This window comes from Canis lupus, chromosome 9, assembly GCF_048164855.1.
Source record: "Canis lupus baileyi chromosome 9, mCanLup2.hap1, whole genome shotgun sequence".
NCBI lineage: Eukaryota > Metazoa > Chordata > Mammalia > Carnivora > Canidae > Canis > Canis lupus.
Genome location: NC_132846.1, coordinates 24,531,971 through 24,556,689, shown reverse-complemented (window position 1 = coordinate 24,556,689; position 24,719 = coordinate 24,531,971). Strand labels below are relative to the sequence as shown.

The following is a 24,719-nucleotide window of genomic DNA, read 5'->3' as shown; positions in this document are numbered from 1 at the left end:
GCTTCCTTAGTGACATCTCAAATAACTTTCAGTCACTCAGTTATTTAAACAGTCTCATTTTCTTATTAAGACTTCATCCGTTCATTTTGAAATTTCTAATGCATGTTTAATTTGGCATATTCATCGCAGTTTACTGCGGATTCCAGAATAGATATTCAAAATGTGATCCATGTACTGGCACAAAACTGATATCTGATTGTTGCTGCACCATGACAGGATAAGGAGCTTGCACCAGAATGAAAATCAGCTCCATTGCTAAATACAATGTGTAGTTGAAATGAAAGAAGGAATAAACAAATCCATAATTATAGCTGGAATTTCAACACTCTTAGTAATTAAGAGGAGTAGATAGAAAACCAATAAAGATGTAGAAGACTTGAAAACTACTATCATAGAAATTGACCTAATTGATGTTTACAGGGCATGTCACTCAACAAAAGCAAAATGCAAATTCTCTTAAGTGTGCATGGGTAATATTTTGAATTGAATAAAAACAAAGACATAATGTATAAAAATTTATGGGATGCAACCAAGAGTGTATTTAGAGAAGAATTTGTGGCTATAATTGCTTATATTAGTAAAAAAATAAAGATCTAAAATCTATTCTCTAACCTCCTACTTAAAAATAAAAACTTTATAGAGAAAATTAAACACAAAGTAGGAGGGAAATAACATAGAGAAGAAATTAATTAAATAGAAAATAAAAAAGAAAAATTATCAAAATAACTTCTTTAAAATTAATAGATATTATAAAACTCTAGCTAGAATGATAAGAAGAGAGGAGGCACAAATTACCAAAGTCAATGAAAAAAGAGAACACATCACTACAGAACCTACAGACTAATGAAAGATAATGAGGGGATAATATGAACAACTTTGTACCAAGACATTCAACAATTTCATCACTAACGATGCAGCCAATATTGAAGAACAACAAGAGAGACTTATGAAAACATTATGGTAATACTTTCAAAAACCTAAATAAAGTGGGAAAATTCCATGAATGGCACAGATTACCAAAACTAACACAGGAGAATAGAGAAAAATGATCTCAGATAGAAAGCCAAGGATGCATGAGAGAATGAAGAAAAACTGTAAATATATGGGTAAATCTAAATGCATACTTTCTGCATAAAACATTAGTGATAATGTCTTGTGAGATGTTAACTATAAAGATAATTAAAATACATGATGAGTAGATTATATCCTGGGAGAGAAATAAATGCTGAAAGTGTTCCCTATTCTTGCATTGCTTTCAGGAAGAGGGAAAAACTACCAATTAACATAAAGTTAAGTCAAGAGTGCATTATTCCAAATCACATCTGATAAAAAGTTTTGTATCCCAAATATATAAAGAATACTTAAAACTACAAAATAAAAAAAAACTACTGTAATAATGGACAAAAGATAGAATGGACATTTCATCAAGGAAAACACATGAAGAGGGGTGCCTGGATGGCTCAGTTAAACATCCAACTGTTGATTTCAGCTCAGGTCATGATCTCAGGGTCATGGGATTGAGACCTGTGTTGGGCTCCACACTCAACACAGAGTCTGTTTATCCCTCTCCCTCTGATCCTCCTCCTGCTTTCTCTCTCTCAATAAAATAAATTATAAAAATCTTTAAAAGAAAACACTAATCACATTAGAAGATGCCTGACATCATTAGTCATCAGGATAATGTAAACTAAAATCACAATGAGAGAAAAAAAAATCACAATGAGACACCACTTCTTTCCCACAAGAATGACTACAATCAAAAAGACAGACAATATCAAGTGTTAACAAGGATGCAAAGAAACTGGAACCCTTGGGAATTGCAGGTAGGAATGTAAAGTAGAACAGCCACTAAAGAAAACAGCTTGGCAGTATCTTACAAAGTTAAAAATATACTTACCATATAGCCCCTCATCTCCTAGGAATCTACCCAAAAGTAATTAAAATATATGTCCACACAAAGGTATGTATGCAAATTTTCATAGCATCATTATTTATAAGAGCCCAACGCTGGAAAGAATCAAAATGCTTATGATCAGGTGAAGGTATAAGAAAAAAAGTGGTATATTCATACAATGGAAGACTATTTAACCGAAAAAAGAATTGAACAACTAATACATGCAGCAACAGAGATGATGAAATTATCCTAAATGAAAACAGGACATGATGCTAAATGAAACAAAGCCAGGCATAATGACTACATACTAACTTCATTTATATAAAGTGTCCATAAGAGAAAAAATTTATGGAGACAGAAAGCAGAACAGTGGGACCAGAGGCTACTTGCAGAAGGGAACTTTTGGGAGTGATCAAAATGCTCTAAAACTGTATTGTGATGATGGTTCCAGAATTCTATAAATTTGCTAAAATTCATTGAATTGTCTACTTATAATGGATGACTTTTATAGTGTGAAAATTATCTCAAAAAACTTAAAATTAAGGGAACAGAATGGCTGAGAGTAAAATATTAGGGAAAATATACCAGGAAAATTCTATACCAAAAGAAATTTCAAAAAAAAAAAAAAGGAATTTCAGATCACAATATTAGTATACAGACAGATAAATACAGTATATGTAAACTGATTAAATTTTTTCTATAATTTTCAAAAAAGTATTAAAATTTTGGTGTTGGTGTACTGTACTCAAATACTATTTTAGAACATACTTTATCTCCTATACAGTCATTAGTCATTGACCTTACTCCCAAAATATTGGTGCTAAGCTCCAAAAGCTATTCCCTCAATTTTATTCATATTTCCCTCTATCATAGTTTTTCCTCATTGGTCTTCACAAAGTCTAATGATAAAGTTCTAGAATTTTTGTTTTAGAAAAGGAAACTAAAGCTCAGAAGTGAAATAAACTTCCAAACATGACTCTAATGGATTTCTTAATTAAATATCACACCTGATATTCCTTAGGCACATTGACTTTGTTTTGCTGAATTAAATGTATTTTCATTTCAGATACAAACTGTAAAATGGAAACATTTATTGTCCATTCTCTCTCTATTGGTGAAAAAACAGAATATGCCCACACATATGAGAAGTTAAATCACACTCTATTCTGATAGTTATGTCACCCTCAGTTTTTCTGGGATATGTGTGTGTGTGTGTGTGTGTGTGTGTGTGTGTGTATTTTAAAGTTGTAGCTATCCACTCTTTGATGCCATAATAAAGAGATTAGAGCCAGCCAAATGCACTTTGGTCCAAGGCTTTAGAAGATGATACCAAGGGGGAGCCAACCTGCCTAAGATAACAACTCAGTAGGGCAGCATTATCTGTCAGGTCATTATTAATGTCTTTATAGTCCTGCTTGAAATTTCAGTAACTCTCCTAATCAGTCTCAGAAGTTATCTATGAGGTCTGAACAAAGCAGCAGAGGAAACAATGTGAACATTTTATGATGGCTGCTTTCTCCTAGAATGCATAATTGGACTTTAGTTTCGCACTCCCAGTCATTGAAAGATGGACACGAAGAGATCAGTCGTTGAGATTAATAGCTGAATATGTATATACATGTAAGCTAAGTAGCCACAGATTTTGTGGGGAAGAGATTTTAGTCCATGTATGCCATATGAAAAAGTAACCCAATATACCTTCCTGCTATCTTAGAAAGGCAATGCTAGAGATTACATTAGAGAGAGGGAGAAAAAAAGAGAAAGAGAGAGAAGGCAGGGAAAAATGATTAACAGAAAAGGAAAGGGATCATGTAACTTCTAAGTTATTGTCCCCTTGGCCTTGATGCTTACAACAAAATAACGTACTTTACTGTACAGAATAAACGCAACAAAAAGGAGGAGGAGTGGAGAGCTTCTATGAATAATCAAGATGGTAAATCCCTATCATTTTAGTATTTTTTTCCTTCTGTTAAAGCCATATAATAGGGGTATGATTTGCATACAGCAAAATGTAGCAGAATGGGGGAGAAAGTCTCAAAGGATTAAAATTATATTCACTTATAGTAAAAAAAAAAAAAATAGAGAAAAGTACACTGTGACCAAATATATCAGGGTAATAAATACTAGGGTAGAGGGTAAGTTTTCATTTAAACCTGCTTTATTCTTACACAAATATATACATTGACCTGGGAAGAAAGAAATGAAAACTCATAACCTCTCTAGATCAGACAGACATCTTTACTGAGTTAGCATCAAGAAAGAAAGGCTAAAAAGCTTTTTTAAAAAAGAAAGGCTGAGCGAAAGCATTTCTCCTGTGAGTAAATAAATACTATATTAATCACATTTCATGAAACCGCTCAGTATCATAGAGAGAAAATGCCTTTGGTGAAGGGCTTACTTGGCAAATGATACTTAGAAATGTTAAATGACTTATGGAGACAACTTTTCTCTCCCTCACTAAAATAACTGAAACTGTAGAAGGGACCTCTGAGAAGTTAAGAAGTGATCATGCCACAAAGATATCTTGGTTGCCCAATATGGGTCACAGAGATCCAGGAAAGGGTGGTCCAAATCTGAAAGTAAAAGAGAAAAGAAAAACTATCAACATTGCATTTTCTTGGAATAGTGAATCTTTCTTAAACTATTTAGGTAAATTGAAAGAATACTATAATTAGACAGACTTAGCTCAAAGGAGATAATTTGTCCCATGAGGTACTGTTACCTTAATGGGTAGAAATCATTGGCAACATTATTAACATCTCGGCCACTGTGAGATATGCTAAGAGAATTTTAGCATCCATGTTTCATACTAGCAACACTTTCATCTTGGTTTTTCAGATACCATGACAGTAGTTTTGATAGTCATAATTTCTAGGCAAGGAAAAGACTGTCTAACCAGACATTTTGAAAAACACACAGCTTCAGCATGGCTTTTATTACATTCACTTCCCTCTTCCACTTCAAACTCTGCTCCAAACCAGCCAAAGCAGTAAGTGCCCAGAGCAATTCCAGTATTGGTGATCAAGGACAAATGCCTAATAGTTTTCATTCCAGAACACCTTTCTATCAACAGCTTTATATACACAGATAACAACTGAAATCAACATACCAGAAGTTCAAACATTAACGTGAATAAGAATTATGTAAACAGAATTCATCAACTCTCCCTATAATCAGGGCCCTTTCTCAACCTTCCAATTACCATCAACAGCAGATTCCCCTCTCCTCCTGTCTTGATTGCCCTTCATAATGAATCACACACCTGTCTAATCCTCCTCAGAAACAAAATGGGGCCTATGAATGACCTGCATCCACTCATCTTAAGTGGTTGTTAAAATACACATTGCTGTGCCCCACTCCAGACCTGTTAAAGCTGAAGAATATCCCTGGAATCTGCATGTTAGAACATTCTACTGGATGCTCTTCTATATATCCCAGAGTTTCAAAATCATCCATCTGAATCTTGGTTTTCAATTACTCCTGCCACTTCTTTAGTCTGAATTCTTATCACTACATATCAAGAAGCTGATATAATAGTCTGGCAGTTTATCTCTCTGCCTGGAGAGCCTTCTTTAGTACCTTCTGCCTATCACTATGCACAAATCTCAGCATTCTTTTTGTCATAGACCCTTTCTGCTCAAAATTCTTAACAACTGATTTTTTTTTATCATATTTCAGGACAAATCCAAACTTCCCAGCTAAGCATTTAAGGATGTCTATGAAGGAAACTTAGTGTATGTCTGGTCCACTGGTATTTCTCATGGTTCCACTCTGGGATCCCCTCTAATCAGTTCTGATCAAGTAGACTCCAACCTTATTTCTTGCATGTCCTATTCTTCCCATATCCACATCATTTATCTTTCTCTTTATATGCTCCAAGGCTCTCCCTAGTTTTCCAAAATCTAGTTTTCTGAGAAGGAAATACAGGATTGCCTTCTCTAAAGTGGTAGGGAATATACTAAAATGCCATGAGTTACTAGACAGATTTTAAAAATCCTAGTAGCACTAATTGCTAGTATGTAATTTGGAGAAAATTTATCTAATAAATGTGAACCAATGTACCAAATATTTGGTACATTATAAGAACTCAATGAAGACTAATTTTTTTTATCACTCTATCACTTATTGGGTAGTGGAGCAGTCATGGCCTTTGTGTGCTATCTTTCTATGTAATCTATTTTTGCTGAAAATAGGCTCTCATTTTCATGCGAAACCTACTACACACGGTCCAGATAGAGCTGACCTCTCCCTATTATCACTACAACTGAGGGGTTCACATGACATAAGGCCAGCAAATCAGAGTATTCCACCCAGCACCCCACCCCACCCAACACACACACATATATGCCAAACATCAGTGCCTGGCTGAGGGATGGGCATTTTCCTGTCAGTTAGCTCAGTCCCTGACAACTTTGCTGGACCCTGAAAAGTAGACACTAATCATTGAAACTGGCTATGCCATTGAAGTAAGCCTACAGATATAGCAGTCCAGCTCTGCTACCGTGTTAGAAAAACTGCCTCCAAATTAAATCAACTAAGAGTCAGTGGAGAGAGGTGATGTCCTGATAGTATCATTTTTATCCCTGAATCCATCATACCTGAGATGCAGTTGTAAACTTTCATTTATAGGAGCCAATGAATTTCTTTTGGAAAGAAATAGTTTCCACTAGTTTTCTATCACTTTTATACAAGAGAGCCCTGACTGACACAGAAATATCAGGAAGTAAAATGCTGCTAGTAACAGAATGTAAAATGTGAGAGGATGGAGTTAACATAGATGAGGATCTGGGAATTCAAGGGAATACCTGGATGAGACATTGACTTCCCTCTCTTAGCTTCAGGGATAAGTGCATTTTTGGATCTAAGTCTAATACTTCCACTGGCAGGCAGTGCATTTTGAAATGATTCATGCAAAGGAAGTTTGTTGTTGAGCCGTCAAGAAATAAATGGTAGTGGGGTATGATAATCATAGGTTTTGTCTGTCCATCCTGTTTTTTCTCATTCTCTTGTTGTTTACAGTCTGTCTTTTCATGGAAATTTCAATTTATGACTCTTTTCATCCCATTCTCACTTTCTGTGCAGATGAGCACATGACCCAAGATGGGCCAGAGTACCTAATACCTGCTCACAAGATACTCTGGGATGGTATAGGATCTAGTTCAGACCAATCACAACCTTCATTGCAACTTTACCTGCAAATAACAGAAAAGAGTCATTTCCTTCCTCTCTCCCTTCTTTCCTTTTTCTATTTTTCTTTCTCTTTTTCTTTCTTTCTAGTTGACACACATGTTACATGAGTTTCAGGTGCACAATGTAGTGATTCAACAAGTGTATACATTATGCTAAATTCACCAAGTGTAGATCATAATACACTTGTATCATAATACACTGCTATTACAGTATCATTGACTGTATTCCTTATGCTGTGCCTTTTATTCCCGTGATTTATTCATTCCATAACTGGAAGCCTGTATCTCTCACTTCTTTTCACCCATTTTGCCCAGCCCCCTACCTCCCTCCCCTCTGGCAAACCTCAGTTTATTCTTTCCATTTATGAGTCTGTTTTTGTTTTTTGTTTGTTTTAATTTTTAGATCCCATATCTAAGTGAAATCATATGATATATGACTTTCTTTGGCTTATTTCACTTAGCATAATACCCTCTAGGTTCATCCATGTTGTCTCAAATGGCACAATCTCATCTTTTTTATGGCTATACAATATTCCATAATATTATGGAATTTTTTTGCTACAGAATATTCCAAAATATGTACATATACATATATATATATTCTAACATATATATAATATTCTATATATGTACATACTGATAGACACATGGATTGCTTTCATAACTTAGCTATGGTAAATAATACTGCAATAAACATAAGGGTGCATATAATCTTTTCAAATTAGTGCCTTCATTTTCTTTGGGCAAATACCCAGTAGTGGAATTATTGGATCATATGGTAGTTCTATTTTCAATCATTTGAGAAAAAACTTTTTCCATAGTGGCTACAACAGTGTATAATCTCACTAATAGTGTGAAAAAGTTCCCTTTTCTCCATCTCCTCACCAACACTTGTTTCTTTTCTCTTTGATACTGGCCATATCTGACTGGTAGAAGATAATATCTCATTATGGTTTTAATTTGCATTTCCCTGATGAATAGTGATGCTAACCATATTTTCATGCATCTCTTGGCCATTTGTATGTCTTCAAGGCATGTGCTTTTGATTGAAACTGTTTGCTATAAAGATAATATGAATTTAAAACTTCCCTCCAATAGCCAACTCTACCACTAATCAGGAAGACATTGCCTGAGATTAAAGCTATTATAGAAGAAAGACGAGATGATGGATGAGGAGAGAATAAGTGACCTCAGGGCATCCATTTAGCCAAAAGGTAGCTCTACTCCCTATGCTTCTCAGTTATGTAAACCAATAAATCCATTTTCCCCAAACTAACTAGATTAGGACTTTTGTCATTTGCAACTAAGAGTCCTGAATAATACATTTGGTCAGTACTCACATGTCACCTTATAAATGTTCTCTAGCTTTTTCATACGTACATTCTTTCTGATTACACAATAATACCTTTAAGGAAAAGACACCATGTGATTAATTTCTTTTTTAAATCGTGTAGTTCCAATAGAAAATTACAGCTCCAATACAAAATTAAATGGAAATTTAGAGAGAAAGTCAACAAATTAGTTTATAGTAGAATAAAAACCTATAGTCACCTGTTTCTTTCAGTTTTATGGCCATATTTAATTATTTTCCTCCAAAAGTACTTAAGGGTACACCATTCCAGGCAAAATGTCATACAAATAACTGAACAGAGCTGGCTTCCAGGCACTTAGCAGCTTTTCAGAGGTTTTTAGCTTTTATGTTAAAGGCCCATTTCAAACACTATACTTCTTGTTACATACAAAGTGTTCCAAACTCACAAAACTGAACAAGCTAGCAATAGTTACAGTACCATCATGAGTGTCACGTGACAACCTTTTCCCATGTCATTAAAAGCATGAATTCCAACAGCCGTATTAATAGTCCATCTCTCATTCTTCTATCATGATTTCAAAAGTATTTACTTCTGTGACTCTAATCTCTTATAATACTCTTGGTTTGATGATTATTAATAACCAAAGGTCCACTACTAAATATTTGTGAACTTAGTGGGATCAAAAACATTCCAATTTTGTTTTCCAGCCCATTTACTGCTAAACACACCACATTAAGTCAAAATGGCTTAAGGAGATCTACAATCTGCCCAATTCCTCTTTTCTTTTTCCTCTTTTATACTCACTTAGTTGAATTTAAAATATATTTCCATGATACAGGCTCCTATAAACAAGGGTATGATTAGAACATTGAAAAATTCTTGTTCTGTCTTCATATAGACACTAAATAATAAACAACTTGGGAAGTTTGATACTCTATCAGTCAGGGTCCCCAGCAGGACACAGAATTTATCTGCAGGTGATTCATATAAAGAGACTGGTGAAAGGAGTCCTTTAAAATGTGAGAAGTGTGGGTAGAGATAAGAGAATAAACAAGGGATAGAGAGGCACTCAGAGGCCAGCATTACTGGAAAGTCATCACCACCATAAGCACCGGAGAGACTACAAAAAAAAAAAAAAAAAAAAAAAAGCCCATTACCTGAACCCTAGAGAGCTGAACTTTAGAGAAGGGGCCACATGAGGAAGCTGTGGTGATGGGGAAACATAGAAATTGCCAGAAATGATCAGAGTGGGGGTCAGAGGAAAGAAATATCCTAGCCTCCCTCCTTCCGCTCTCTAGTCACCTGCTAATGTCTCTCGTCAATGAAATGTGACTGGGAGCAGCTGACAAGGAAACCCAGGAAAGGAAGCAATCCACAGAGGACACTCTTGTGGGGGCACAGAGCTGAGCAGAGACAGAGATGTGGATCAAGGGGATGACCATGGACAAAGAGAGAATAACCAGATATCAAGTGTAATCATGACCTACTGGAATATTCAAGTCATTCCCCAAATTTAATTTTACCCACTGGCTAATATTTGGCAAGATTAATGCTCCTTTTCCCTATACTGGTGTGGAGAACTTGGAAAATTTAAGTCTTTTGTGTATTTTAGTAACCAGCTTCTTTTCTCTTGTTCCTTATATTCCGAAAGACAATTCTGACTTCCTATTTTGAATATTTTCTCGCTCAAAGTATGTTACTTTGCTTCGTATCTTTGAAACTTTGTAAGGCAGAATATTTGTATTCTTTAATCAATGCATTGACTATTTACCTCCCCTCTCCCACCAGCAAAAATAAAAAAGACTTTACCCTAAGCTGAATTATCTGGACAGAGCATTTATATTAGGGAACTGATGGAGAACTCCAAGGCTAAATAGTCTGTGGCCAGGAATCTTTGGGGATTTTTTTTTCACTCAGTTCAATTCATTAAACATTTAATCAACAGTATTTAACAGACACAGAATGTTGTCCTTAAACTACATATGCTTTTGAAAAAGGGACAGGTAATCCTTAGCAGAATAATAGTGTGATCCCACTAGTAGTGTCTTGAAGTGTAGAACTGAAAAAAGATATTGGTTAGTAGATTACTAGAAAAGTGACTGAAGGAAAAGGGAGGGGAAAAGGACATAAGCTTAACAATGAAATATCATTTCTATGGATTTTTCCTTAAATTCCAACAGTGTCCTCACTTGCTGGATTATATTGCCTTGGCACTTTGATCTTCTCCCCAGATTATATCCCTGAGCCTACTATAGCAAACAAAATAATTCTTCTGACATAACAAGACATATAAAAATGCGATGAAATAGGGAGTACAGACACTAAGATGTGAAATAGCAATGCCGATGGCCCAAAGGTTTACAAATTGCTTTCCAGAGTTTGCATCACAGCAATTTTCACTCACTTTGAAGGTTTCTCAAGGGCAAAGAATGTTTTCCTCTCCCAGCAAACAATTCCACTTGCAGCAGGAATAAGGTGTACTGTGTATATCCAGACACCAAAGCTAATAAAGCAAACCTGATAAGAGGAGGTTTGGAATTGAATCTCTTCCAAATGATCTTGTTCTCCCCACTGGGGAAGAAGTACTTAGTGTATAAGGCACACATTAGCAGACTATGCATGCAGAACTCATCAGTTTAAAAAAAGGCTTTAAATGAATATCAGAAATCTGAAATTAAAAAAGAAACATTGATAAAGGCTCTGCATTCTTTTCTTATTCACTTCAACATTAATATGGAGAATGTTTCACTTGCCTTTGCTTCTTCATTTCAAACATTAGAAGTCCAGTTCTATAAAGAAGGATAATAAAGATGCTTGCTAGTTAATGCTGCTGAAGCACTATGAGGGATTGTTTGAAAGACAATTTTAAGGTGAACATTACTGTTATTTGGGCAATGCTTAGTTATTCTCTAACATAATCAGTGGAGAATTCCCTCATAAAGATGCTCACATGACAGTAGACTAGGCCCCACTTTAGCAAACATGGAAAAGTGAAATTGGTCCAAATATAACTCATGCTGGGAAACAGCTATGGCAAAGTGAAAATGTGAAAATGATCAGATTAATAAAAACAGCACATGCCACATGTATTTCTGTGTAATACCTCTACTGGCAAGATGGAATACAACAGAAAATCCAAAATAAACTAATTTTGCACAAGGTTATAAGGCACAGATTCTGAATCCTCATTTTGGATATCATGTATTAGGCCACTATCAAATAACATAGTTTTGCTTTTTTTTTTCTTCTTAAGAACTGCATGGACAATAACACACAGAAACTTCCTTAGCATATACTCACTACTTTTAGCTATAGAGGAGTGGATAATGGCATTTCTTGAAGAAAGAATGTGATGATAAGCTTCAGTATAATATTGCCTGGTACATATAACCAATAATCACAGACAAATAATTTTAGATCACTATTATCCAATGAACAGCAAACTAAAACATCCATTAGATGTCCTTTTTGTACCAAATAGATTGGAAAACATTTCAAAGATCAATAATATCCAGTGTTGGTGAGGGTGTGGGAAAACCAACATTTTTATACCCTGTATCTGCCCTAAGGGAAAGGGAAAGGGAGGCAAAAGTGGGAAATTCATGTTAAAACCCTTAAAGATATGTGCACTCTTCCTCAAGAATTTCATTGCTAGGATTTTATGTAAAGGAAATGATCATTCACATGTCCAAATGTCTAATGTTTGAAAGTTGTTTATAATAACAACAAAAAAATCATAAACATAAATGAGTAAGTGAGAACATGGACTTTTTATTCTTAGTACTTATTTTTGCAACAAGAATGTGCTATTTTCCTACCCAGAAAAAAAATATGATTTATTTGGGAAATATGAAGGAAATATGGTGATAATGCAAAAATTACAACAGAAGGAAGTGAAGGGAAGGAAGAGAGGGAAGGAGAGAGGGGTGGAGGGAGGGAGGGAGGGAGGGAGAGAAGAAGCGCTTCTTCATTTAGAAGCATATGAAATTAAATCACATGAGCTAAACAGTGCATATCTGACCAGAGAGAGACTTGAGACATGTCAGATTACAAGACCCAGAACCTGGGTCTCCCAATTTTATACCACACACTCTCAGCTTCATCACACTCCTATTCTAATTCATTTACCCTATCATCTATTTATCAATCATCTAAATACCTACTAATCCACCTACAGATTATCTATTTGGCTTGTTACTTATTTACTGACTTTCCTCTGGAACTTCCCTCAACCATCTTAATTTGGTCCCAACCGTCTTCCATCCTCACCAACCTCCACAAAGTAAGACTTAAAGTTTTGGTGAAATGGAACTGTGCATTTTAAAAACAATTATAGGGACACCTGGGTGGCTCAATGGTTGAGTGTCTGCCTCTAGCTCAGGGCATGATCCTGGGGTCCTAAGATCAAGTCCCACATCAGGCTCCCTGAGAGGAATCTGCTTCTCCCTCTACCTATGTCTCTGCCTCTCTCTGTGTGTCTCTCATGAATAAATAAAGTAAATCTTTTTAAATACATACATACATACATACATACATATATACAAAAACAATTATAAGTATGATATGAAGCCATTGCAGATATCTGGCAGGGGCTATAAAAGATCAAAATTAGTATGTGACTAGTAAGTGGGTTAGAATAAGGACAGGAGTAGGAGTGGAAGAGACAAAAAAGATCCATCAGAAGGTGACTGCCTGCCATCAGCTAAGCATAAGATATGCACTGACATGCAAGAATTTATACACAATAGTATGAGGAATATCATAAGGGATTACACACATGCATGAGTGATGAACACTGGCACACAAGTTTGTATCAAGTGTCTACCTCACTGGCATTCTGCCTCTAACAAAGCAGTAGTAAAAAATTAATTAATTAATTAAAAGTCACTTTCTGGGATGGCTGTGTGGCTCAGTCAGTTGAGCACCTGACTCTTGGTTTCAGCTCAGGTCATGATCTCAGGGTTGAGAGATTGAGCCCCATGTCAAGTTCTGCACTCATTGGAGAGTCTGCTTGAGATTCTCTCCCTCTGACCCTCCCCCAGCTTGCATTTTCTCTCTCAAATAAATATATATTGAAAAAAAAAATCATTTTCTTTCATCTGGTATGTACCAGAGCATGTAGCTAGCCATTCTACTTTTTCTATCTCTAATCTAGCTTTAAATGCTAGATATATTATCTCCAATTTACAGAGAAAGAAGTTGAAGCTACTAGAGGTTAAGATATTTGCTAAAGATCACATAACTAGCAAATGGCAAAGTTGGATTAAAATTTGGCTTAAAAAAATAAAAATAAAAAAATAAAATAAAATTTGGCTTAGACCCAAAGCCCTTCCATTGTGCCACACTTCCTTCCCATGACCTAGCCCAAAAGTTTAGAGATATTGATCTCCTGACTTCCTTTGATAATCTGCTTTTCATGAATTAATATAACGAGTCTTGAATGTTTTTTTTATTTTTTATTTTCATTAAAGTATTAATGTTGAAAAAATACTTGAGCACATACAATTTCCATGTTCCCCAGGGAACTCAAATTCACTTTCTGGTGAATTTGGTAAAAATTAAAGTAAGTAAAAAAGTAAAGTAAAAAGTAAAAAAATTTTACTGGTAAAAATCCTTCCCGGGGTCTAGCCAGTTCTGTATATACAGTAAGAATGAAATGACATATGTTGGGTGAGTAGCACCTCCTTGTACTTACCTTAAAATCACCTATTCAAGATTCAAACTAAATCCTAATTTTGTCTTTTCTTCTTATCCATTCCTTCAAGTTTACAGTTGACAAATTCTATTTACCCTCCCAAGACTGAGGAGTCCTAGATTTTTCAATACTTCCTTATCAAAAGCTGCTCTATTATCTTCTTTTCAGTATATTTTCCTTCATAAGCTTTGCTTTCCTTTTATAACATATTAGGACCAGAACTTCATGCAGTCTGTCACATTTTATATAAGAGCAAACCTTAAAAAAAGGCAGGAATAAGAAAATTCCTAAAGTATCTAAAATCTATCAAGAACTTATCAAACTCAACACCCAAAAAACAAATAATCCAGTTAAGAAATGGGCCTAAGACAAGAATAGATATTTTTCCAAAGAAGACATCCAGATAGCTAACAGACAAATGAAAAGATGCTCAATATCACTCATCATCAGGGAAAAACAAATCAAAAACTACAATGAGATACCACCTCACACCTGGTAGAATGGCTAAAGTTAACAACAAAAGAAACAACAAATGTTGGCTAGGATGCAGAGAAAAGGGAAGCCTCTTACACTATTGGTAGGAATGCAAACTGGTGCAGCCACTCTGGAAAACAGTATGGAAATTCCTCAAAAAGGTAAAAATCGAGCTATCCTATAACCTAGCAATTTACACTACTAGGTATTTACCTAAATGATACAAAACTACTGATTTGAAGGGACACATGCACCCTGATGTTTATAGCAGCATTATCAACAATAGCCAAATTATGGAAAGAGACCAAATGTCCATCAAGAGATGAATAGGTGAATGAATACCACATCAAGAGATGAATGCCACATCAAGAAGAGGTGGTATACATATATGAATATTAGTCAGCCATCAAAAAGAATGAAATCTTGCCATTTGTAATGCTGTAGATAGAGCTAGAGCATATTATGCTAAGTGAAATAAGTCAGTCAGAGAAAAGAGAAATACCATACAATTTCACGCATGTGTGGAATTTAAGAAACAAAATAGATGAACATATGGGAAAGGAGAAATAAAAATAGAGGGAAGCAAACCATAAAGAGACTCTTAATGATTGAGAACTCTTAATGATTGAGAACAGGGGAGGTAGGTTAAGAGATGGACTAAATGGGTGATGGGTATTAAGTGGGGAACTTGTGATGAGCATTGGGTATTATATGTAAGTGATTTAAATAAAAACTTGAAACAAAAAAAAAGAGAAAATTCCTAAAAAACATTTTGAGTAAATATTTGAGACAGAAGGTAATTCAGCATCTCAAGTGTTCAATTAGCTGTTCTTCCTAAGAAATATAAAAGCAATCCTAAAAATTCAATTATCTTTCTTACCATAATTTGCACTGTGGAAAAATATGAACTCCCTTGCAACAATGTTCCAGATATAATATCATTTTTTGCATTAGATGCCCTTATGAAAGACCTGACTTCTGATCTGAGGTAAGTTTTAGAAAGGCAAAGCTCCATACTTCCATTTGCTGGTGTGCATTATAGCAGTAGTGACATTGTTCTGAAGTCAGTAGCTGTTGCAGCAATTCTCTGTTCAACAGAAAACCTCTTGATGGAAACAGAAGAAGCAGCAATTTTGCAGTTCATTTCTGTGGTGTGACTTTATTTATTTATTTATTTATTTATTTATTTATTTATTTATTTTTAGAAGATTTTATTTATTTATTCATGAGAGACACAGAGAGAGAGGGAGAGGGGCAGAGACACAGGCAGAGGTAGAAGCAGGCTCTATGCAGGGAGCCCAATGCAGGACTCCATCCTGAGACTCCAGGACCACACCCTGGGCTAAAGGCAGGCTCTAAACCACTGAGCCACCCAGGGATCCCCTGTGGTGTGACTTTAAAAGTCAGTTCCTCCGAATGATTTTATAAGCTATTTAATACTTGGCAATAAATCCCTTCATATTTTAAACTAGTTAGAGTAGATTCAGTTCTCTGCACCTGAATGAATTTGGAGTGGGAGATGTTTTAGGTTTTGTTGTTTTTAGCCTAATCCATGGTCAGCTAAAAACAGTTAGGCTTCTTGTTATTAGAGCTTGAATGTTTTTATCTGTACATTTAACCATTAGAGTAAAATATAAAGATCATATCTGAAGTACTTTTTCTCTGAAATATTTTTTTTAAAGATTCATTTATTTATTCATGAGAGACACACACAGAGAGAGGCAGAGACACAGGTAGAGGGAGAAGCAGGCTCCATGCAGGGAGCCCGACGTGGGACTTGATCCCAGGTCTCCAGGATCACACCCTGGGCTGAAGGCAGCACTAAACCGCTAAGCCACCCGGGCTGCCCTGAAATATTTTTAAATGTAGTTAATTCTTTATGTTGCTAGTTGCTGTTTCAAAATTCAAAATGGGGCAGGGGGGAGGGACTGTAGAAATCTACTTCCAGAGCTCTGAATTTTCTTCCCAGAATTTATGCATTTCTTACTGTGAGCTCTGTCTTACAAACAAAATCACCTTGAATTTTCTTCAAGTGAATGTTGAGATGGAACAGGAAGGGTACCATTCAGCCTGCACATCAGAGGTTGGGAAGTAGAATTCAGTGGAACCTGGGATCCCCTCAAGTTGATCTCTGACATTATGAGATTATGAGTATACAATTAGGCAGATTTCAAAGTTGTTATTTGCTCTGGCTACTGAGGTGCCTCTTTGTAGTGGCTATGCACTATGCACACAGTCACAGGGAGGCAAAACAATTTAGTTTGCAAAATCTTAAGAAATTTTGTCCACACAGTGCCATAAGCATTTTGGGTGCAGTTCATACAACAAATGAAATTCCGCTCACACAAATAAACTTTACCTCAAGTATTTATCAGCCTCTTACACAAGCCTCCACCTAACCAACAAACATAATCACTTCTCAAGTTCAGATACCCTTATATAACAGCATAAAACCCAAATCTCACCATTAACAGTTCTGATATTGAGAGATAACAAATTCTTCATCTTCAGTTTAGAGATGTTTGCCACTAGTAATTTCTTCACATGAGCTTTGGCACTACCCATTAGCACTGGGTAAGTACCAAGTGCATTCCAACAGAATTATAATGTTGGCACCAAGACTATCACTTAAATAGAATTATTTTCAAAAGTACATACACCCTACTTATCAAATGAATGAACTATCTAGCTATCTAACTAATTTAGTTGTCTAACAGTCTAGTTTAGAAAGGTAATCCCAAAAAAGAAAAGTCACTTATCCCTGGATAACTCTATCCCTAGCTAGAGAAATGAAAGACATTGAAGGATATAAAATCCCCATCTGTAAAGAAAAAAAAAAAAAGACAAATATAAGCTCAAGCAAAATTTGAAGCTTGGTGCTAATTTCAAACACCTATGTCTTATGTTGTTACTGTTAGTTTACTCTAAGTTGGTTCCAGAAACCTCTTTCTTGTCTTAGGCTATGGAAGTATTTGTGGCTGCTTTAGGGACTTGTCTTTGATGAGTCACTAACAGTTACAATCACCACTAGCAAAAGAGAGACAAGACAGAATGAGAGATAGAGAAAGGAAGAGACACACACAGAGAAAGGAGTTTGAAGAAAGGATTCCACCAACAAGCCTGTATCACCCAGTGCATGTTAAACATAATCATTTAAATATTCATAGGCACAAGCTTGGTGATGGACAGGACTGACTGCTCCTTGCTGCTTGCAGAACCACACTGCCATGTGGCCAGAACCTCTAAAATACCAAGACGTGGAGTTCCATCTGTTAAGGCCTGCATCCCTGCTCATCTCTGACCTTCATGAATAAAATAAATTAAATGTAGATGAGGCTGCACATTCCTGGGTGATTATCAATGACCTCAAATTAGAGTTAAAAAATAACAACGTGGTTCTCAACCTGAGGAGTACTATAAACTCACAATCCATTGTTTGATTAGTTCAATTTAGTAGAATCTGTAAATTACAAGAGGAAGAATTGGACCCTGCTCTGTGTATTACTTGCATCACTGATCAGAAAACAGGATTTGTGCTTAACCTAGTTACAAGATTTAAAATAATTCTAGCTACTTAGCCAAGCACATATTCTAAATGCTCTGAAAGTCTGCCATCTTGTGGGAATTTGGAAGTATGACAAATGACTAGGTTCAAAGTTTCATGCTTTACATAATTAAAAATTTCCATGCAGTTGTAAGCATGAATGAATATAGTGTTCACAAGAGCATCTAGAGAACTTTATTTCCCTTTTATTCTCTATTTCATATAAAAATAAGTTTAAGTTCTCTCTTCTCCTCATACTTTAATGAACTTAACCATCATCTTATTATTCCTCTTTGTATAATTCCTTGGTATTATCCTTTATATAAATCTATATTTTTTCTAGCTGAGTATTATTTGAGATCCATATTATATGTTTAGGGATAAAAAACAGTGAAAATTAAATATCTACTCATTTCATAGCTAACAAAGTCACTCAAGATGTTGGGGTTTTGTTTTTCTTTCTTTGTTTCCAGGAAAACACAGAGCTCAGGGGGGAAATTCAAGTAACACTTAACCTCACTGGACCAAGTAAATCCATAACTTGAAATCACTGGTAGAAATTCAAAATAAGTAAGAACATTTTCCTTCTCTTTTTCTCATGTGTGGAATAATAAAGGCCTATTTTAAGTTGATTGTTTCCATTTGCTAATGAGATTTTTTAGTTTTTATACCATATAAAACTCAAAAGTAATGTATTTTATTTTTTTACACTTAATTGTTTGAACATTTTATTCCTTTTCACTCTCTTCCTCTCTTTTCAAATACTTTAATGAGTTTAAATAATCATTTTCCTATTATTCTTATCTTCTCATTGAGGTATTGCACTTTATATAAATCTATTATTTTTCTAGCTGAGTATTATCTGAGATTTGGATATAGAAAACAGTGAAAATTAAATATCTGCTTATTATATACAAAACAAAATCACTCCATATGTTTTTCCAGAGGCTGAAGATGAGATAGAGAGCATGACAATTACAAGTTCCTTATTTACGGCACTGCAGGGAAGTGAAGCATGGAGTGTGCACCCTACTAGGTCAGACTTCACTTTCTAGTGTAGGGAGACACTCAAAGGATACTGGGGCGGGGGGGGGACCAAAACACTTGATGTGCCTCCTCAAATTAAAATATAGTTATTTGTGGCCTCGTAGACAGGCAATTTCCTGTGCAGTGTTTCCATGAAATTCAGTTGTAGATAAAATCATCTTCAAGTTGAATTCAGTCCGTAGAAACAGCAGCTTAAACAGGAACATAAACTGTCCAATGAGGGCATAAAGGTGATGAGGGATGCAATACAGATCCCTAAAGAGGTATCTTTGAATGGAACAGAACAACAGAATTTTAAAGCAGCATTAGGGAGGAAGAGATCAGCTTATACCTTCTTTTAGGTTCTAAATGATGTTTTGTTTGTCTTAGCTGACAAAAATAACATGAAGTTTAAAAATTTTTTTAAATTTATACATATTTGCTGAATGTGGTACTTTTTCCCTTCGTTTTATGGCTATAGTTGATTGTCCTCAAAGAAAAAAAAAACTTCAGACAATCCTAAAGCCAATTTATATTGGTCTTTGGAATACATTTTAATTATTTAATGAGATAAATTTTCAAAACATACATTAATGAAACTAATAATCATATCATGCTATGTGATCTGAATCTAAAAGAGGAACTCCAGTATAGAAGAATCGAGAAGCTTAAGCAATATTTAAAAATAGCCATGAAGCAAGCACTCAGGCACTTATAAAAATAATTGACTGGTCTGATAAACTATTACCTGGGTTTCGAAGCAGAATCAACACATATCGAAACAAGGAATGTTCTCATTTGACCAGAAGTCAATTCACAAGTCTAGATCTCTCCACCAAAAAAGACAATATGGGTCACTGATGTTTTACTCTAAGAAATATCAAAAAAAAAAAATCAAAATATCAAAAAAATATCAAAATATCAAATATCAAAAGCATGTCACTTTACTTGTCCTTGTTCCTTCTCATGTCTTCCATAAGCCTTGTACATATACAAGGGCTTTGGAAAGAGCATCAGTTCAGGTGAATTAAAAATTCATATTCTGCAAATTCTCAGAGATTGAGGGGGCCAGAGAGAGAAAGGGATGGGCAAACATTTAATAATATAACTATTTGAATCCTGGCACCTTATGTTAACTTGCCCAAAAGATCAAAGAGAAGCCTTTATGCAGCTTAATACACAGAAAGCCAAGGTTTAATAGTTATTTTTTTTCTCCAACTACAACTATTTAAATACAAAAGGATAAATATCATCATAGACAACTGACATATTTGTGTGGTTTTGTTACTGTTAATGAGAAAACTTCCTTTAGGATAAATGATTATTTAAAAGAGGGAGAACTTGGGGATCCCTGGGTGGCACAGCGGTTTAGCGCCTGCCTTTGGCCCAGGGCGTGATCCTGGAGATCCGGGATCGAATCCCATGTCGGGCTCCCGATGCATGGAGCCTGCTTCTCCCTCTGCCTATGTCTCTGCCTCTCTCTCTCTCTCTCTCTGACTATCATAAATAAATTAAAAAAAAAAAAAGAGGGAGAACTTGAATTTCACCACCGGTGAACTTTAGGAGCTGGAAAATATTTGCACAATGCATCTTAGATTGCTAAGAAGGAAGTGACAGACAAATTCCCTGCCACATTTATATTTGCTTGGTAAGTTCCTTTTCTCTCTAAGGTGGCTAGAAGATCCATGCTAATTACCCATCTACCTCACAGGGATGAAGCCAAGAGTAAATGGCAAGGAAGCAGCTGGAACCCCCTGACTGTTGCATATTCATGGAGACAGGAGATTCTGTCTCACTTGATCTGGCAAAGCTGAGCCAAAGCCCAGGACCCAAACTATGCATCCTTAAGAGACTGCCAACAGGTGCATAAGGTGCATTATAAAGCAGCAAGCCTAGAAGGAAATTCCTCTGGAAGCAGATAAAGGGCATAGCAGCAAACAGTAATATCTGGCCTACTAGGAAATTGTACTTATCCCAGATTGTTCTGCAGAAAGCTAAGAAGTCACAAACTTTGTGAAAATGGCTAATTCAGCTACAGGTTTTTGTCATTCATAATATATTTGACCTTTCATCCTTAATATTAGCAATCATAGCTAACGTTGAGTGCTTCTCATGTAATAAACATTTTGCATTCATTGTCAGCTTTAATTCTCATAACGATTCTGTGAGATAGTTATTTTTATTATTCCTTGTTTATGGATGAAGTAACAGACTAGAGAGGCTAAGTAACTTGCCCAAGGATTTGCAAAGTGGAAAGTAAGCAGCAAAGCCAGTAGAACGTTGGATTTCTAGAACATGCCTTCAAAATCATGATGGTTCCTAAATATTTCTATAATTTCCTTTTAATTTCCAAATATTTAATTATTCTCTTTTTGTCCTTTTAGGCTACTACTCTCTCTCTCTCTGCCTGCTACAAAGGTAAAAGAAAACGCTTGCGCTTGTGTCAGCACACGCATACATACACACACACACACACACACACACACACAATGAATTGTTAAGCAGGTCCCAACCCTGGGCTCTATTGATGTCAAGCAAGCACCCTAAGAGGGAATCATTTCCTACGTCTGAACTTGGAGAGATGAGAACCACAGATCCCTCCATTTAACTAAAACCTCAAAGGAAATTTCAAGATATACCCACTGGAAAAAGAGAGTTTGAGTTTTCTCTGGGGACTTGGCAAAAATCCAAATACTTGAATTTATTTTATGTTTCTGTTCTGAGATGGTGAAATGCTTTTAAAAGTCTGTTAAATTTTACTCTAATGTAGAACAGTAGGGAGGTGATCCACCTCCCGGGACTCACTTGAAAAGCTCACGGAAACTGTTTACAAATGAATTGAGTTTAAGAAACAAGCCTGAAAAGTGCCACAAGTCCAGCCTGTCTCCCTTCAGAAGCACTGGCAGGTATGGGCTGTGCTGCCTGAGAATGCAGCAGCCCATACAACCTCACAGCAGCTTCTCAAGCGAATTTTACATTTATCCTGGGATCAGAGAGAAAGAACAAAGGCAAAAAAAAAAAAAAAAGAAAGAAAGAAAAAGAAAGAAAGAAAGAAAAGAAAAGAAAAAAAAAGAAAAGAAAGTTTAAATGGCCTTTACCTGGCCTCTCCCATTTCTTTTTAGCATGAATGTTCATAAAATTGTTTAGATATCAAAGCAGACAATGTCTGATGGGTTTAATCTTAAAAGATAAAATAAAAATAAAATGTTTGGAAGAGAAGAAAGTCTTCCAACAAATATACCCCCCCCCCAATGTTTTTAACAGAAATGTTCTATTTCAGCAGAAATGTTAAAGTCCATATAGGATCATCAAAGATTCATGAAGTGAGAATTGTATATTCACATGAATAAACCTGTAAATTTGTCTCTATTCACTCTAAAAAGAGAGAAGCGTAGGAACTCCTAACAGTTCTTGGTCAATTGTTACAATGTTTAATCACAATTTAAGCCAAAAAAAAAAAAAAAATCTCTTCCTAAGTGAATTTTCCCTCTTGTTACAAATTAAGCCCCTTGCTTCTCTTTCAATCCCCAGTGGAGATGAAGAATAATTGAACACAATCCTTTTCATAATTTCCTTTCAAGTATCTGAAAACAGAAATCTTCTCCATCCTAATTAAAACAAAACAAAGCAAAACATAAACACTAATATACCTCTTACAATCTCTTTCAAAATGTGTACTACTATATTTCATCTTTTTATTCTCTCTTACTTCTCTAGAAATTTACTAAAATCTAAATATCAAAATTAGAACAATTCCCTTATAAAAGTTTGACTACTACTAAATATCCTAAAATAGTTATTCCTAGCTCTCTAATACCAACTATTCCTGATAGCTTTCAAAAATCAGTGCAATTAGGGGCACCTGGGTGGCTCAGCTGGTTGAGCATCTGACTCTTGATTTCTGCTCAGGGCATGATCCCAAGGTTGTGGGATCAAGCCCCGCAAGTGGGGCTCCATGCTCAGCTCACTCTGCTTGTCCCTCTCCCTCTGCTCCTCCCCTACTCACTCACTCCCTCTCTCAAATAAATAAATAAAATCTGTGCTCACTTCAGCAGCACATATACTAAAATAAATAAAATCTTTTAAAAAAATCAATACTGTTAATTACTCATTATGAACTTATGATTCTGATTAAGTGACATACTTGTTCTTATCCAGTTTTTAAAAAACATTTTATTTTAGCATACATTTTAAATATCTCTGATACATTAAATCATACTGTTCCCTTAGAAATTAATCTCAATTTGGTGAAACATTGTTCTGATTTATCCTGTGATATATAGAATTCGTACCTCTTTCCCAATGTATTAGAAACCTAACCAAATTTTGTCACCTATACCTTTGTTGTTGGAAACAACAGGAGTTCTATCATTGCTCACATTGTAAAAGCAAAGCTGTGAAATAGCCATTTAAGAGTCAACCAGGTCCAAATACACACTCTGGAAATGAATCAGGGGAGGAACAGGAAATAAAATGTGTTGCCCAACTCTTGGTAATCTGGGCTTGATGTGCAGGCTCAGTTCTTTCCATGTAGTGTACCCTCCACTCTGCTCACACAGCCATTCCCATTCATAACTCCATGAAAAATATTTTATGCATGGCTTGCTTTACATCTACTCCATGCTATTTCATATGCAGAAACACCTTCCCTCTTCCCTGCCTCTCTTTTTTCACCTAAGTAACCTCTGTCTATAAATTAATTCAGCAACTATTCATTGTTACTCAGTGAATGCCAATGATATTGCCAAGCCAAAGTGTAATACAGTAAGTCAATATAGGTGTAATCATATGCTAATAAGTTCTCAGATCCTTCCACCCTTTCAACAGAGAGCTAAGTGCACAGCCTGACAATCAAGATATTCAACTGGTGATAGGTGGAACAAGAGGAAAGTAAAAGCACTGCCTGAAGAAGACAGGCCTAGTACTAGAAATGAGTGGACACAAGTATCCTGGATGAAGGCTGTCAAAGGACAGGAGAGAACTGCGGAGTGTGTGATATGGCATTAAAGACAAGTCTAGGCCACTTAACAGTTTCTTTTTCTTTCTGGATTTTTTTTAAATATTAAAAAAATTTCTTTCCCATTATTTATGTCACATCATAAACTAATACCAAAAATATACGCGCATAGTAATACACTACTGAAATAGAAGCATATCACACCTAAAGAGTTACCCTTAAGATATATAAGCTTTGATTCACCTAGTGATCATTCATTTAATGAATATATATTCAGTGTCGATGACCTGTGGTAATTTTTATTGTCTTCTAGTACCAATTATGATCATTATAATGATTTGGTACTTTTACTTCATCCATTCACACCACATGTCATATTTCCTGACACTGGAGTTCTATGTGTGTAATTTACTCATTTCCACTAATAACCTTAGTAAAAATAATAGTTGTTTAAGAAAAACGTTCATTGAGGTGCCTTGGTGGCTCGGTTTGTTGAGTGTTGGACTCTTGATTTTGGTTCAAGCCATGATCTTAGAGTTGACAAACTCAGTCCCATGTCAGGCTCAGGCTCAGTGGGGAGTCTGCTTGAGATTCTGTCTCTCTATCTCCCTCCATCCCTCTCTTCAC

General features: G+C 35.6%; 2 long non-coding RNA genes across 2 annotated transcripts in view; one reads left to right on the top strand and one right to left on the bottom strand.

Moving 5' to 3' along the window:
• Window positions 1-18,722, top strand: part of LOC140639903 (uncharacterized) — a 41,502-nt gene extending 22,780 nt beyond the window's left edge. The window contains exon 4 of the long non-coding RNA XR_012036554.1: window positions 18,583-18,722. This is a non-coding gene — a long non-coding RNA (uncharacterized lncRNA). The remainder of the gene's footprint in view (window positions 1-18,582) is intronic.
• LOC140639900 (uncharacterized) overlaps window positions 4,119-24,719 on the bottom strand; it is a 40,662-nt gene continuing 20,061 nt past the window's right edge. The window contains exon 3 of the long non-coding RNA XR_012036549.1: window positions 4,119-4,467. This is a non-coding gene — a long non-coding RNA (uncharacterized lncRNA). The remainder of the gene's footprint in view (window positions 4,468-24,719) is intronic.